The sequence below is a fragment of the Triticum aestivum genome, chromosome 3A (assembly GCF_018294505.1).
Source record: "Triticum aestivum cultivar Chinese Spring chromosome 3A, IWGSC CS RefSeq v2.1, whole genome shotgun sequence".
Taxonomy (NCBI): domain Eukaryota; kingdom Viridiplantae; phylum Streptophyta; class Magnoliopsida; order Poales; family Poaceae; genus Triticum; species Triticum aestivum.
In genome coordinates, this window is record NC_057800.1 from 571,611,220 (window position 1) to 571,626,732 (window position 15,513).

Sequence of the window (15,513 nt, forward strand, 5' to 3'; positions counted from 1 at the left end):
CGACTATATTACAGAATCTGGATTCTTGAGAGAAGTCGTCTCTCGTGCTCCTCCCAAGCTCCCGTCGAGTCGTTGCCTCCTTACACTGCTCTGACTGCCCCGAGCCTCGTCGAGTCGCCGCCTCCCCATGCTGCTCCGACTACAGAAATCGGCTAAGTTCAAGAAGAGTTGGTCTAAGAAGAAGGATAAGGCAAAGGGCACGGAGATGGTAACCTCCGCCGTTGCGCCGAAGTCTGGACCGGACTCAAAGACCATTTGCTATCATTGCAAGGAAACTGGTCACTGGAAGAGGAACTGTAGCAAGTGGCTTGTAGAGCATGGCAAGAAGGCCGGGAATGCTGCTTCAGGCAAAGGTACACTTGTTGCATATGTTATAGACATTTACCTTGCTGACATACCTAGTAGCTCTTGGGTATTTGATACCGGATCGGTTGTTCATATTTGCAACTCGATGCAGGGGCTGGTAAGAACTAGGCGTGTGGCACAAGGGGAGATTGACATCAGGGTCGGCAACAAAGCAAGAGTTGTTGCGTTGGAGGTCGACACGATGCAGCTCCAGCTTCCTTCTGGATTTATTTTGAAATTGAATAATTGTTATTACATTCCTGCACTTAGTCGGGACATTATTTCTGCCTCATGCTTGATGAGTCAGGGTTATGAATTCAATTTAAAGGACAATTATTGTTTGATTTATTTGAATGGTATGTTCCACGGCTATGCACCCATTGTTGATGGGTTATTTATATTGAATCTAGAACAGGAACCGGTCTATAACGTGAATGTCAAGAGGCATAAGCCCAATGAGATAAATCCGACATACTTCTGGCATTGCCGGCTTGGACACATTAGTCTAAAACGCATGAAGAAGCTCCATGATGATGGACTCCTAACTTCGACCGACTTTGGGTCGTTCGAGACATGCGAATCATGCTTGCTCGGCAAGATGACTAAGTCTCCTTTCGCAAAGAGTTGCGAGAGGGCATCCGAGCTGTTGGAACTGATACACAGTGATGTGTGTGGACCAATGAGCACAACTGCCAGAGGTGGCTATCAGTACTTCGTGACTTTTACCGACGACTTGAGTAGATATGAATATATCTATTTGATGAGGCACAAGTCAGAGACTTTTGAAAAATTCAAAGAGTTTCAAAACGAGGTGGAGAATCAGCTCGGCAAGACTATAAAATTTCTACGATCTGATCGTGGAGGTGAGTACATGAGCCAGGAGTTTGATAATCATCTGAAAAGCAGAGGTATAGTACCTCAGCTCGCACCTCCGGGTACGCCACAGAGAAATGGTGTATCGGAACGGAGGAATCGCACCTTGTTGGACATGGTTCGATCTATGATGAGCAAGTCGGATTTACCCTTGTCATTCTGGGGATACGCTCTAGAAACTGCAGCTTTCACACTTAACAGGGTACCATCAAAATCCGTAGACAAGACACCACATGATATGTGGACCGGGAAGAGTCCCAGTTTGTCTTTTCTAAAGATTTGGGGTTGTGAAGCATTTGTCAAGAAACTTATGTCAGACAAGCTTACACCCAAGTCGGATAAATGCATACTCATGGGATATCCGAGGGAAACCTTGGGATATAACTTCTACAACCGGGAAGAGAACAAAGTGTTTGTCGCTCGGAACGGGGTTTTCCTTGAGAAAGAGTTTCTCAGTCGGGAGGCCAGTGGGAGGACGGCCCGACTCGAAGAAATTCGAGGGCCACTCGGGGACGGCTCGACTGGTGATGAGATCATACCGGAGTCAGTTAGGGACCCCGTAGTGGAAGCGGCACCGGAACTACGGAGGTGGGAAAGATTGCGCAAAGTGCGCGATGTATTGTTGCTAGAAAGCGACGAGCCGGCCACATATGCAGAAGCGATGGTGAGCCCAGATTCTGAGGCATGGCTGGAGGCCATGAGATCCGAGTTAAAGTCCATGGATGAGAATCAAGTTTGGGACTTGGTTGATCCGCCGCCTGGCGTAACGGCCATTGGTTGCAAATGGGTCTTTAAGAAGAAAACCGATGTGGATGGAAATGTTCAGATCCACAAAGCTCGGCTTGTCGCTAAGGGTTATGGACAAGTTCAAGGAGTTGACTACGACGAGACTTACTCGCTGGTAGCGATGCTGAAGTCGGTGAGGATCGTACTAGCTATAGCTGCATATTTCGATTACGAGATATGGCAGATGGATGTCAAGACGGCTTTCCTTCATGGAAATTTAACTGAGGACGTGTATATGATACAGCCCGAGGGTTTTGTCGATCCGACTAGCACTAGCTAGTAAGGTATGCAAGCTCAAGAGATCCATTTATGGGTTGAGGCAGGCATCTCGGAGCTGGAACATTTGTTTTGATGAGGTCGTCACTGGTTTCGGCTTCATCAAAAGCGAAGAGGACTCTTGTTTATACAAGAAGTTAAGTGGGGGCTCGATAGTGTTTTTGATCTTGTATGTGGATGACATACTACTGATTGGAAATAATATTTCGATGCTGAACTCGGTCAAGGAGTCATTGAATTGTAAGTTTTCGATGAAGGACCTTGGTGAGGCAATGTACATTTTAGGCATTAAGATCTATAGAGATAGATCAAGGAGGCTGCTCGGTTTAAGCCAGAGCACGTACATAGATAAAGTGTTGAAGCGGTTCAACATGAGTGAGGCAAAGAAAGGGTTCTTGCCACTCTCACATGGTATAAGGCTAAGCGAGACTCAGAGTCCTTCAACATCTAATGAGCGAAACAGGATGAGTAGGATTTCGTATGCCTCGGCAATCGGATCCATCATGTATGCCATGATATGTACACGGCCCGATGTTGCTTTTGCAATAAGCCTAAAAAGTAGATGCCAGGCCAACCCAGGTGAGAGTCACCGGGCAGCGGTAAAGACTATTTTGAAGTATCTGAAAAGGACTAAAGAGATGTTCCTAGTTTATGGAGGTGAGGAAGAGCTCGTCGTAAGGGTCTATCATGTAATGTGATAGATAATGTATCGATGGAGATGGGTCTGAGACCGACCGCATGAGTTGTCCATAGTGGTAACCCACTCTATGTGATCGGAGATCCCGTGAAGTAGAAGTGGGAGACAAGCTGTTGGTCAGGTGGGAGGAGAGTATCCCTATATTACCTATCCCACTCCATGAAGATATACCCTCTTGATCTGCATGGCAGGTTGATACTTATCTTAATGTGTTCCAAGTGGCTTATTCGGGTAAGCAGAGATGTTGTCCTGCAGAACATCTTCTGAGGAACACACCTATATGAATCCGACTGTTAACGTCGCAGTCTGTGAGAATTGGGTGTTCTCTAATAAATTCATGAAAAGGCCCTGGAGTATGACGTATACGCTCCACCCGCGGAGAAGCCTTGCGGCAGCCCAATATTGGTCAAGAATTTGTGTGAAACTAGTCTCGCAGAAAACTTGTAGTTCAAGGCATAGTCCACTATTCAAGTTTGTGATCTAGTGTAGTATAAATCTCTAAGTGGAAGTTCAACTTCACAGTCTCCACTAAGCACCGGCATATAAACAATGTTTTGGAACTAAATGATGAGATGTGCCAATGAGACTTTGTGGGAGATTGTTGGAATTTTGCTAGTAGGCCTTTGGCCCAAAACCCAACTAAAATTCTAAAATTCTCTTGGCCCATTCATGCACACATGTGAGTGGAGTGAGTGAGGCTAAAGTTTAGTCCCACCCTGAAAGTTGAGAGAGAGTTGCACCTCTTTATAAGGTGAGCTCTTCTACCACTTGTATGAGCATGAGAAGAGGAGACCTACACGCGCGCTCCTCCTCCTCGCTCGCCTCGCCACACCATGCCTCGTCACGACGCGCCGCGCCGCGGGTTGCGGGATTGAGCCGAGCCGAGGACAGAGCTATGCATGTTGTCTATATTTTTGCTGCTCGGGAAAAATTAATTAATAATTAGCCGACGCATTAATTACCAAACCGTTTCCGATTCTTTTGGATCGTGACGACTCGGACGTGGGGTTTACTCCCACGACCTACCCGGCCCGCACTATATAGTCAGGCAGACGTCTACCCTAGCCGCCGCCGCTTCGTATGGTTTCTCACCACCGTTCCAGATCATTGCGCTGCCAAGCAAGTCTTCTCCATCCCTCCTTTCGGCGTGCACCGGGAGAAGGGACAGCAGGCCTCCGGAACCCCGCCTCTCGTGATCCTGTACGGGAGAGGGGCGATCAGGTTTTTGGGGAGCGCACTCGCGCGACTGCTGGCAGCGACGACTTCCCGAACGACGACTTCTTCCCCGACCTCGGCAATCTCATCCTCGACGACATGGGCGACAACGTCAACGCCGGCGGTGCTGCTCCCGCTGCACCGTATGTGATTCTATCCTTCCTTTTCGAGATCGTGGTAGAATTCATGTTTCTAGTATGTGCTCTAGATGTGATCTGTTCATCTACTATGCTAGTTCGCATGATTAGTTTAATCTCTGCTACTGTAGTCATGATTTATCTTCTAATTATTCGGATTAAATCTCGTAATAACTTGCTCATATTTCCAACAGCTCCGACTGCAGCCACCGGCGCTCGCTGCAGACTAGCACGTCGACGAGCTTCTCTGGCGAGCTGCATGCTGTTGCAAGGCGTGCATTTAGAGAGACCGAGCTACGTCGTCGAGCTGTCGCCTCCCCGTGTTACTCCAATCGCCGATGCCGGCGCTTGGTGCCGGCAAGCATGGCGACGAGCTTCTCCAGTGAGCTGCACACAGTTACCACTAGAATGCTCTCTGCAACATGTCCGATGTTGCACAAGGTTTTCTCTAACACGAGTTGTTACAAAAATTATGGTAGAAAATGATCAACAACATTTTCTGCAACACATTCTGCGTTGCAAATAGTTTTGCAGCATTCCCTTTGTTACAAAGTTTTTTCAAAAGAAAAATAAACACTTTGAGGTGATTGCAACAAACATCCTATTGTAGAAGGCCTTGTACAACACCACCTTTATTGCAAAAAATGGGTGGGTGTTTGTTTGGGTAGATTGAACGGCCATTAGGGTGTTCATTCAATGATCAACGAGGAGGCGACGGATATTTTTACATTATCTATCGGCCGACGCGTAGTGTCGCCCTTTGTCTTTTGAAAAATCTAAGTGACGAATGGCAGGTTTTTAGCCTTAAGCCAAAATGCATCGTGTGTCGTTTGGTTGTGTGTCAATCTGTGGCTTATACGCGGTACAATGCATCGTGTGACGGTTTGTGAATCTTTTTTTAACAGATTAGAATCAAAGTCACGCACATACACGAGCATACACTAAGTATAAACGCCCACACACACACCCTATCCCTACTAGCAGAATGCATGTGCGTTGCTACGGGCTATCCGCAGTATCTGTAACATTTAGGTTCAACACAAAAAACATATCCCATGATGCACCTTTCCTTTTTTCTATCGGAACCTCTCATTCTCGACCAGTTTCCCGCCGTAGCAGGACATTTCTCCTTTTTTTCTCACTGGAGCCACCTCCTTTAAAAGAAGATGGCGTCCACCTCGTCTTCATCGTGCATTGCAATAAAGATGAGATTTTCATATTTACAATATAATAGAGTGAGTTAAACTAACACATACTATTGACACAAAAACTATATAGATCATTCTCAAAGGTCCATTCAACTTTTCAAATGCAAATTGACATTGGAGGAGATTGACAACGTGGATGTATTCCTTGTCATCAATAAGCTCCACCTCCATCCCACATATGCTAGAAGGGATAATTGTCGTCCTTCTCTTCCTCGTCTTTCCCTACATCTTCTAATCCTCACCTCTCCGCCAACCCTTTTCATTGGCGCCAACCAGCACCACGTCAACATTAGTGTGTTCCTCATCGACGCCTCATCTTCTTCTTTCACATTCCTCGCCAACTTTAGTTCTCGTTCCTACTTATTCCTTAGAATACTCTTTCTTTCTGCTTTTCTTTTATTTTTTGAAACACTCTTTCTTTCTCCAACACCATGCACCACTTGGTGGCTTTAGTTCATTTTCCTTCTTGTTCTTCGAACACTCTTCCTTTTTATTATAGCATGAACCACCTGGCTAGTGTTATGTCATGTTGTCCTCACCCGTGAACATTTCGACAACCTTCAGCGTGTGAACATCCTTTAGAGCATAGACTTCATCCATCTTGATGAACGCTAGGTCGCCCATGTCGCGAGTGGATGGTGGTCGTTGTACATGTTGGCAAGTGGGTGGTGCTCGGTGCTTGGGCATTGTAGTTGAGAGCCTGTTGATCGTTCTTGCCCAGGAGCACTTTCAAAATGATTCACCATGATTAACAGCTTGCTTAATTAATTAAGTACACAAAAAATTAATTACCTACCTAATTCTTTGCATGCCTAATTAACTGCTAACCAAATCAATTAATTATTTGTCTAACTGGTAAAAAATCCCTACTTCTAATTATGTGTTGGCATAAAGAATTGTCTAACAAATTAATTAATTACATTAATGACTCAATTTTTCAATTGATTTGGTGCAAAAAGATTGTTATTCAAATGGACCTAATTAATTGAATACGTAATTAACTGTCTAGCTAATTAGTTGCATCAATGGTTTGATTTCCAAACTGATTCAGTGCTCGATTTCTAAATTATTTTCGCATGAATGGCTGCTACAAACGACTATGACGGCAACTACCGAGGAACGTAGGACACATGCCCTTAACGAATTTCTTGACATTTAAATCGACACACTTGATTTGAGAATGTAGCCGTTTGACTCTCTGTTTGACTGACAAGAAATATAATATGGCCACGTCCACATGGCGGTCTGATGACCCGCCTTCCGCCACGGGCGTCCTCGACGTCGTGATTCATGCCCTGGCATTCTCGATCATTGCGCCAACGTTAGGTCCAACCATGACATCTTTTATGGTGTCGTGCACGACGTCCCTCCGCAGGGGCGCGCGGATGCGTACACCCATATGAAACTTGTGATTGTCAAGCATAGCGCGCAGGATTAGTGATTTGTTATGAAGGAATATCTTATTTTATTATGAAAGATTATCAAGAAAAATCTTACATTTGTCTTTTAGGAAGGTGATCTCACATATATGATGCATTTTCTGAATTCTTAATTACCTATTTGTTTACATAATTGAATTGAATCAGCACCTACCAAAGGAAGCACGAAACAAGATCCCCCCTTAATGGGATTTGGTTTTTTAATGGGAAGGAGAAAAACCAGTGGGAGGGGGTGATGGAAGGTGGGACGAAGTAAAACCGGACGAAAATAAACCATACTAGCCTACCAACTGCTCCATTAGGAGTAGAGATGAGCACCTTCGAGAGACTGGACCAGCATAGAATCTTAAAATTTTACGAAGTCACCGTAGGCACCTCATAGTCCACAGGAAAGTCTCCTCCCACTGAATGAACGTCATCGGAAGCCCGAAATAAATCCAGAAATAATGCAAACACCAATGTCAAGTCTAGGGCTTGAACTCTGGTGGACTGAGGATACCACTGCCCTCCTAAACATCTAACCACAGGTTGGTTTGCAGTTCGATGTTGAACATTGGTCAGATTTTGGTACACGACATTTGGTTGAACCGGCCCGTGGCTCGGAAGTGGTGGCACTGCACGTGGCAGAGTGGACCACTACGGCTATCCCGGTCTCCCCAGACGTGGGGTTGTTCTACATAGCTTTTGCAAATTGAATTTGGATAGAAAGGTACATTCTTTCTAATATTTTAGATAGAAAAAATGTGGCATCGTCATTGAAAGCGGCTTCCAATTGCTTGGAATTTCTCAACAGAGGATTGAAAATCCTCGTGTCACCAGTTCAAATCTGGTTTCTGGAAGATTTCACAAAACCATTATCGCTTAGCTTTCGACTTTTCAGGAATATATTGGCGGAAAACTCCTATTTTTAAAATGAAAGACCCATCACAAAATTACGGCGCAACGCTATGACGAGCATTCTCATGGTATCCTACTGCAAGGGTGCTCTTAAGAATCCAAAAGAGGTTGCTCTGAAGAGATATGAAATTTTCCATGTTGCACCAAGTTACTTACGGATGTATGCCCCCACTCCCTTTGGTAGCATCTACTAATTCAGAACTTAATTTGAAAGCAGAAGCATCTGGTTCCATCTTCCTTTCGTTAGTTAAGCCCCACCACCTTCTTTCTTTGAGCTGAGCACTTTACTTCGGTTGTGATCATTGCATGCCTGTAGCAGTGGAGTCGGGTGTGCCGGCGGATTGTCTCGCAGGTTCCCCTTGAGGGAGGAGGTGACATCGGATGTGGAATAGCCAGATCTGCTGCATTGGCATCGATGCTTCCACCAGTGCTTCAGCAGTACGATTCCTCATGTATTGTCATGCATGAGCATAGTGCGGTGCGCGGAGCAGAGCGGTTGGCAGGGAAGCGGAGGAACTCGCTGACCAGATTCGTCAAATCCAATGGGAAGGTCACCCGGAAGCTCTATGGTGGATAAAGATGGAGGAGGGCATGGCGGAATAAAGAGCGTGACTACCTCATCATAGAGCAAGTGATCAATGTCACCACCACAGAGAGGTCGCATAGAGATAAACTAATCGAGCTGGAGGAGGACATGGTGGAAGAAACAAGGGCGACGATTAGCAGGCTAGATGAGGATCACAGGCAGGGGTGGAGAGAGAGAGACGACGACAAGCGGTGATTTGGGAACTAGGGTTCTAGCCAAAGAGGGCGATGAGGGAGTCATGGACTAAGGGGTCCTCGGGCGTCCGACCTATTGGATATGGGCCGGACTGATGGGCCATGAAGATACGAAGACCGAAGACTCTACCCATGTCCGGATGGGACTCTCCTTGGCGTGGGAGGCAAGCTTGGCGACCAAATATGAATATTCCTTTCTCTGTAACTTGTGTAACCCTAGATCCCTCCTGTTCTTATATAAACCGGAGGGTTAGGTCCGTAGATCACCCGAAAAATCATAGCCAGACTAGACTTTTAGGGTTTAGCCATTACGATCTCTTGGTAGATCAACTCTTGTAATACTCATATTCATTAAGATCAATCAAGCAGAAAGTAGGGTATTACCTCCATAGAGAGGGCCCGAACCTGGGTAAACATTGTGTCCCCCGTCTCCTGTTACCATCAATCCTAGACGCACAATTCAGGACCCCCTACCCGAGATCCATCGGTTTTGACACCGACATTGGTGCTTTCATTGAGAGTTCCACTGTGTCGTCCTCAAAAGGTTTGTTGGCTCCTTCAATCATCTACAACAAGGCTATCCTAGGAGAAGTCTTCCTCCCCGGACAGATCTTCGTGTTCGCCGGCTTCACACTGCGGGCCAACTCGCTTGGCCATCTGGAGCAGATCGAAACCCCTGGCCACCAGGTCAGATTCGGAAGCTTGAGCTACATCACAGATGTCCGTGGGGACTTGATCTTCGACGGATTCGCGACCACGACAGCTGCTCCCAGCTACCACGATGAACGTGACTTAGATCTGTCATGGGGCCATACCCAGGAAATCGCACCTGAAACCGCTTTGGCCTTAGATCCGGAGCAGGTCGCGCCATCCGAGGACGGGAAGCTCAACCCCGCCACGGAGGCCGCAGACTCCGCGGCGTTGGAGCCGCACATAGACTTAACTTCAAGTAACATCTGTGTCTCCGAAGCTACGGACTCGTTTCTGGTTATAAGTTCCGAACTATGTGCATCTGCGCATGTCGAACATGATCGGACATCGATCACCGAATTCCGTGTTGCGGACATCTTTCGGCACTCGCCCATGGGCGATGTGCTAAACTCGTTAATAGCACTATCTTTAGCGGGAGGCTCACAGCCGAATTATGTCCGGCTCGAACCGGAGGCTGATGATGGAGAATTTCACTTCCCACCCACTGCCCACTTCATAGCCACTGTCGAAGACCTAACTGACATGCTCGATTACGGCTCCGACAACATCGACGGTATGGACGACGATGCCGGAGAAGAGGAGGGCCAAAACCCGCCGTTCACTGGACGCTGGACGACCACTTCCTTGTATGATGTATACATGGTGGATGCACCAAGGGAGAATAGCTGCGATGACAAGGAAGATCCAGCTAAGGATAAACCTTCCGAGATACATGTTGGGAAACACAGTAATTTCAAAAAAATTCCTACGCACACGCAAGATCATGGTGATGCATAGCAATGAGAGGGGAGAGTGTCGACCACGTACCCTCATAGACCATTAAGCGGAAGTGTTATGACAACGCGGTTGATGTAGTCGTACGTCTTCACGATCGACCGATCCTCAGTATCGAACGTACGGCACCTCCGCGTTCAGCACACGTTCAGCTCGGTGACGTCCCGCGAACTCACGATCCAGTAGAGCTCGAGGGAGAGTTTCGTTAGCACGACGACATGGTGATGGTGTTGATGAAGCTACCGTCGCAGGGCTTCGCCTAAGCACCGCTACAGTACAACCGAGGTGGATTATGGTGGAGGGGGGCACCGCACATGGCTGGGAGAGATCAATGATCAACTTGTGTGTCTCTGGGGTGCCCCCTGCCCCATATACAAAAGGAGCTAGGGGGGAGACGGCCGGCCAGGAGGAGGGCGCGCCAAGGAGGGAGTCCTACTCCCATCGGGAGTAGGACTCCTCCTTTCTTAGCAGGAGTAGGAGAAGGGGAAAGGGAAGGAGGGAGGAGGAAGGAAAGGGGGGCGCCGCCCCCCTCCTTGTCTAATTTGGACTAGAGGGGAGGGGGTGCGCGGCCTGCCTTGGCCACCCCTCCTCTTCTCCACTAAGTCCCAATAGGCCCAGTACATCCACCGGGGGGGGGGGGGGTTCCGGTAATCCCCCGGTACTCCCGTATATGTCTGAAACCTCCCGAAACACTTCCGGTGTCCGAAGATAGTCGTCCAATATATCGATCTTTACGTCTCGACCATTTCGAGACTCCTCGTCATGTCCGTGATCATATCCGGGACTCCGACATACCTTCGGTACATCAAAACACAAAAACTCATAATACCGATCGTCACAAAACTTTAAGCGTGCGGACCCTACGGGTTCGAGAACTATGTAGACATGACCGAGACACGTCTCCGGTCAATAAGCAATAGCAGAACCTGGATGCTCATATTGGTTCCTACATATCCTACGAAGATCTTTATCGGTCAAACCGCATAACAAAATACGTTGTTCCCTTTGTCATCGGTATGTTACTTGCCCGAGATTCGATCGTCGGTATCTCAATACCTAGCTCAATCTCGCTACTGGCAAGTCTCTTTACTCGTTTTGTAATGCATCATCCCGTAACTAACTCATTAGTCACATTGCTTGCAAGGCTTGTAGTGATGTGCATTATTGAGAGGGCCCAGAGATACCTCTCCGACAATCGGAGTGACAAATCCTAATCTTGATATATGCCAACTCAACAAATACCATCGGAGACACCTGTAGAGCACCTTTATAATCACCCAGTTACGTTGTGACGTTTGGTAGCACACAAAGTGTTCCTCCGGTATTCGGGAGTTGCATAATCTCATAGTCATAGGAACATGTATAAGTCATGAAGAAAGCAATAGCAACAAACTAAACGATCATCGTGCTAAGATAATGGATGGGTCAAGTCAATCACACCATTCTACTAATGATGTGATCCCGTTAATCAAATGACAAATCATGTCTATGGCTAGGAAACTCAGCCATCTTTGATCAACGAGCTAGTCAAGTAGAGGCATACTAGTGACACTATGTTTGTCTATGTATTCACACATGTATTATGTTTCTGGTTAATACATTTATAGCATGAATAATAAACATTTATCATGATATGAGGAAATAAATAATAACTTCATTATTTCCTCTAGGGCATATTTGAGGGAGTCCTAGATTAGGGGGTCCCCTGACAGCCGAACTATATCCTTTGGCCGGACTGTTGGACTATGAAGATACAAGATTGAAGACGTGTCCCGTGTCCGGGTGGGACTCTCCTTTGCGTGGAAGGCAAGCTTGGCAATTCGGATATGTAGATCTCCTCCCTTATAGCCGACTCTGTGTAACCCTAGCCCCCTCCGGTGTCTATATAAACCGGAGGGTTTAGTCCGTAGGACAAGAACAATCATAATCATAGGCTAGATTCTAGGGTTTAGTCTCTACGATCTCGTGGTAGATCAACTCTTGTAATACCCATATCATCAAGATCAATCAAGCAGGAAGTAGGGTATTATCTCCATCGAGAGGGCCCGAACCTGGGTAAACATTGTGTCCCCTGCCTCCTGTTACCATCCGCCTTAGACACACAGTTCGGGACCCCCTACCCGAGATCCGCCGGTTTTGACACCGACATTGGTGCTTTCATTGAGAGTTCCACTGTGCCGCCACGATAAGGCTTGATGGCTCGTCTTGTTGTCAAGGACAACATTACCTCGGGGGGAGCCCTGGATGTAGGCCAAACTCTTTGACTAGGCGGCTTCGTCATGACCACCTGTTCGGTCGTCGCGCTGATGATGACTTCTTGGGTCATCAAAAACAGCCTCCACGTCGGCTCGGGATTCGCCGAACAGATGGATCCAATAGAGCTCTCTTCCTTGAACCAGCTCTTGGATCGCATCGCCGCCCTAGGGGTCGCAATGGACTATGATCGGATCGGGCTTAAACCCGACCAAAGGGAGATTAACTCTCCACCGGTCACCCATCAGATAGCGGTGGTGGAGGAGCAATGTAGCAATTCTTCCTCTATTTTGAGGACAAACTATGTCCGGATTCCTGAGCTCTCCGAGCCGGATACCCGTCCATGGGAGGACATGGCCCAAGCTTTGAACCTAGAATCAGACAGCGGGCCAGAACTATTGGGCAACATCCCGGAGTCCGAACTGCCAAGCTCGGAAACTCCTCCGCCCCTGGGTCTCAGATCAGGTCAGGTTTCGGACCTAAATCTGCCCACCCACCCAGACTCAAGTGATCTTCCCCACATTAGACAAGAGGCCCAAGAGACAGTACATCACTATTGGGTTAGATTCCTCCTTGTAATGAGCAAGGGCAAGGACTGTCGTGAGGAAGATGCAATTTCATTCTTTTGCAAAAATTGCACGGACAAGGGAATCCTTAACGCCATAAGTAGTCGTGACATAGCACACTTTGCTGACTTGGCGGCCATAGTGCGGAAGTACTATGCGATGGAAAGCGCCTGGAAAACCCAAACAAAATTCTGGGACCCTCCAGCTCTCACTAAACCCCCCGTCTGAACTAAAAGGGTGTACTCTCGTAAGTCACCCGATCCAATTACAAAGAAACAAAAGCCCACTACAGGGTGTAGAACTGTATTGGAGGGATGGCTCAATGGGCCATGCAAAATTCACAGTATAGAGGATACCATGCCAACACATAGCCTTAGAGCATGTTGGATACTCTGGCAGGTGGCCAAGAGCAGTGAGGATATCCTCATCAACAATACAACAGAGCACCATCCCATGGAAAATAACAACATAGTATTAACAGTCTTCGAGACCTTCGCCTCAAATAATAGGCGCAAGCGAACACTCCGCAGCCTTGCCGAAGTCTGCCACGTTGCAGCAATAAATCCATGGAACGACACGACCATAACCTTCAATGCCAGTGACGAACCTCAATTCCGAACAGCCCGAGCACCAGCCGCTTTGGTCCTTAGTCCAATTGTGGACGGCTTACGGCTTACTAAAGTGCTCATGGACGGTGGCAGCGGATTAAACCTCATCTATGAGGAAACTCTTAGCAAAATGGAAATAGACAAGAGCCGCATTGAGCAAAGCAGCACGACCTTCAGAGGAATCATCCCTAGTCGGGAGGCACGATGTGCGAGAAAAATCACACTAGATGTGGTATTCGGCACGCCGGAGAATTATTGGTCCGAAGAAATCACATTCCAAGTGGCCCCGTTCAGTAGCGGATACCACGCCCTTTTAGGGCGGGAGGCATTCACGATCTTCCAAGCTATACCCCATTACGGGTACATGAAGCTCAAAATGCCCGGGCCCAATGGAATCATCACTCTGGCTAGTGATCCAGACATAGCACTCCGCGCCGAAAATAAAACCACCGCACTAGCCCTCGAGGCGTTATCCGAAGCCCTTGCAACCGAAGAACTAACTGCGCTGCGCTCCATGGTGGACAGGGACGACGTGATACTCGACAAAAGACCCAAGTCCACCTCTTTTAAACCAGCGGACGAAATAGTCAAATTCCAGGTCCACCCAACGGACCCTACAAAAACAGCATCCATCGAGGCATAGCTGAACCCCACAACAGACACCACACTGCGGGAGTTCTTGTGCGAGAATTGGGGCATCTTCGCCTGGCATCCTTCAGACATGCCAGGAATCCCACGCAGGCTGGCCGAGCATAGCCTTAACATTCTAAAGGGGTTCAAGCCGGTCAAGCAGACTCTTCGGTGTTTCTCTGAGCCTAAGCGACAAGCCATGGGAGAAGAGCTAGCCAAGTTACTCGAGGCCGGATTCATTAGAGAAATAAAATATCCGGACTGGCTAGCAAACCTGGTGATGGTACCAAAGAAGGACAAATCCTGGCGCCTATGTGTCGATTTCAAGGACCTTAACAAGGCTTGCCCCAAGGATCCCTTCCCCCTCCCCCGCATCGATCAAATTATGTGCTATTCTCCTCGGTTAGGCACTAAGTAGCGATTAAATGGGCATTTAAATGGTACTTCGGCCAAGTTCTTGAACAGTGAAGAAAAGCGCTACCAGAGTACTTCAAAGGTGCATCTCCGAAGAGGAAGGACGACAACTTTTGGCAGAAATTCATGCTGGACTTGGCGGCCACCACGCCGCAGCTCGGGCCCTTGTAAGGAAGGCCTTCCGTACATGTTTTTATTGGCCGACGGCCCGAGCAGACGCACAGGACCTCGTTCAACATTGCGTCGCTTGCCAGCATTTTGCAAACCAAAGCCATATGCCACCTACTGCTCTCCAAACAATCCCCATTCCTTGGCCTTTTGCGGTCTGGGGGCTTGATATGGCCAGACCCCTTAAAGGGGAAGCCATAAGAAAAAACACCTATTGGTCATGGTGGATAAATTCACCAAATGGATAGAAGCCAAACTAGTTAAAACGGCCGAGTCCGGACCAGTAATAGACTTCATATCCGGGGTTGTACACCGTTATGGCGTCCCCCATAGCATCATCACCGATAACGGCTCGAACTTTACAGCCGACGATGTAAAAACTTGGTGCAGCAACATGGGCATTAAGCTCGATTATGCCTCTGTCTATCACCCGCAAACTAACAGTCAAGTCGAGAGAGCAAATGGTCTTATCATGAGCGGCATTAAACCCAGATTAGTGCAATCCTTGAAGGAATCAGATACGCACTGGGTGGAGGAGCTTGACTCCGTACTATGGGGGTTGCGGACGACGCCGAATCGCACTACCGGATACACACTGTTCTTTATGGTGTACGGCGCAGAGGTGGTACTGCCCTGCGACATCATTCATGACTCACCTCGAGTGCGCATGTACGAAGAGAAAGAAACCGAGCTTGATTGGCAGGACAGTTTGGACGCCCTGGAGGAGGAGCGTGAC